A 2506-nucleotide genomic window follows, 5' to 3' on the forward strand; every position below is an offset into this window, starting at 1 on the left:
TAGAAATATTTTATATTGAATTTTTTACTATTTATAATTTTAGACTTTTTATTTACATTTTGAATTAAAAAAAAAAAGTACATAGAAAATGCATGCGGGTCATCTTTGACCCACTTGTGGAAGCTTGATGTAGTAATACAAAAACTACAATTTCTTAAAATGTCAATTTAAAATGTGAATGGAATGATATCCAAAACATGTTTTTTGAGGAATAGCTGGAATATGCAATTATACAAACATGTAATTACAAAGATACTTCAAGTAAACCACCTCACCGGGTCCAAAAAGACCCACTTATGCATCTAAGGGTTAAGAAATGTGTCTCTAAGCAACTATTTTACTCTGTTTACAAGGAGAAAACACAAAACACTTCTACAGTCTGAAGGAAACTTTTTGTGTTAGCCAAATTAAATTCACTCTGACTAAAAAATAAACTGAGGAAATGTTTTCTTTATTACAGATGGCAGTAGCAGAGCAGATTTAAACCAGTGCAGAAGGAAAAGCCACATTTTCTTCAATACATAAAGAATATTTGCTTATTATTATTTGATACCAGTCTCTTTTAAACATTTAAAGACCAGAAGTGGTGTCAGTTTTGGTATGGTGGTGCATGCTTGTTGAATAAAAGTCCAAATACTGCATAAGGTTCTCCCTGAACCTCTTTCAAATGCTGTTAGCGTAACGTCTGTATTTAGATTATGGCTTCAGTGGCCAATGTTACGAGTGGAAGAATCAATATTCCAATATGAGTTGCCAAATTGAGAAAAGCAGTGGTAATGCAGGATGGGCCTTTATGAATATAGGGGTACATATTTCCCTCTCTTGAAACTCCCTCGCCTCTCCACTTTCTGCCAAATGGATTGTCATTGCCTGCGACTCTTTTCGAATGGCTGTGTCGATCCTTCAAGGGGATACTGTGACTTCCTGAGATTCAGCTCTTTTTTTTTCATCAGTAGACACTGTGAGGAAAAAATGCAAACCTTTTAAAGCCTATAAGTCATTTCTGTGACAAGTAAAACTGTCTTGATTTGGCGAATAATAACCTCAAATGAGATGTTAAAGTATCCTTTTAATAATAACCAATTATATTGTCTTGATTCTTCCTCCTCTTGTCCTGCTCCCTCTGCGCCCTGTCATAGAAATAAAGACTTTAGACACAGGTAGGTGTTTCATCTTAGTGCATGCTGCTTTAGTATTCTTCAAACATCACCATCTGTATCATCCTCTTTATAAGAACATGGATAACTCTCTCTTTTACAGTCGCCTTTAGCACCAGTGATTACCATGTGTAATTATAACAAAGCAATTAAGCTTGATTACATCTAAACAGGAAGAGCGTGGCGTTGGGAATTGTGCGATATGACTAAATTGCACACATTGCAGCCCTTTACATATTTAAAGTATTTATAGGTATAAATATGACCAACATAGTTTATATACAATCAACAGCTTGTCTGATGCAATCCAATAGAATATCTCTGCAATAAACAGTAGCATTGTGGAACACTTAATTATATTAACTGTGATTATGTTTGGCAGATGCTCTTATCCAGAGGGGCTTACACAACTGCTTTGTATTCATGGTTAAGAAAACAGCCTCAGATCAAGTGAACATGCACATTGGTGGCAATTAGGTTGTCCCGGTGATTAACATGAGCGCGGGGCCAGAGGTGCACGCAGGGAACTGGAGTCACTCTGCCTGGCTGGCTGCCATGGCAGGTAGTATCTGATGTGACAGCGCTGTATGTCTTATGAACATGTGACTTTGTTATGAATTTAAAATCAAAACTCAAATGCCTGCAGCAGTTTTCAATCTGCTCTGATCAGATGCAGTCGAGTTTTGATCAATGCCGCGCTGTGTAGTCTTTGTAATGTCTACATGACCACCAGAGAAGATGAATACATCTATGATTGCATCACAGTACAACATGACTCATCAGTGACCAGAATAACTTGTTTTTCGCTTTGCTCCAGCCTCCATTCATTTGCATAACTCTGATAATGTAGGACAGATGAACACAATTTCCCAGGTCATGACTAAAATCCCAAAGTTCCCTCTCTCACAAAACCAACCCGAAAAATGTTCCTCTGAGGCAACCAATCGCTACCATTAGGTAGACCCTCCAGAAAAACGCGGGCAAAAATCCTTGATTATGCGATTAAACATGCGGGGTTTTATGTGATTTTATGCGGTGAAATTGCGGGAAGTTAGGAAATATGCAGAAAGTTGCGAAATATGCTAAATATGCGGGGGAAAAGAATAACAATTTTTTAAAATATTGGGCTGTCTTATTTATTCTCTCTCACACACAACCTGCCACTAACGTTAAACCCCTTTACTATTCAATTAAACACATTCAATGTTTATTTATTGTAAAAGCAATTGGGCTATTTTAATCTCACACACACACACACCCCCCCACACACACACACACACACACACACACACACACACACACAGACACACACACACACACACACACGCACACACACACACACACACTAC

General features: G+C 37.6%; 1 protein-coding gene across 1 annotated transcript in view; it reads left to right on the forward strand.

The window, feature by feature from the left end:
• The window catches only part of si:dkey-237h12.3 (teneurin-3), a gene marked incomplete at its 5' end in the record, with an annotated part of 86638 nt that overhangs the window by 62569 nt on the left and 21563 nt on the right, over positions 1-2506 (forward strand). The gene's annotated exons all lie outside the window — the stretch shown is intronic.

Source organism: Notothenia coriiceps, unplaced genomic scaffold, assembly GCF_000735185.1.
Source record: "Notothenia coriiceps isolate Sejong01 unplaced genomic scaffold, NC01 NC01_scaffold00022123, whole genome shotgun sequence".
In the NCBI taxonomy this organism is placed as follows: Eukaryota; Metazoa; Chordata; class Actinopteri; order Perciformes; family Nototheniidae; genus Notothenia; species Notothenia coriiceps.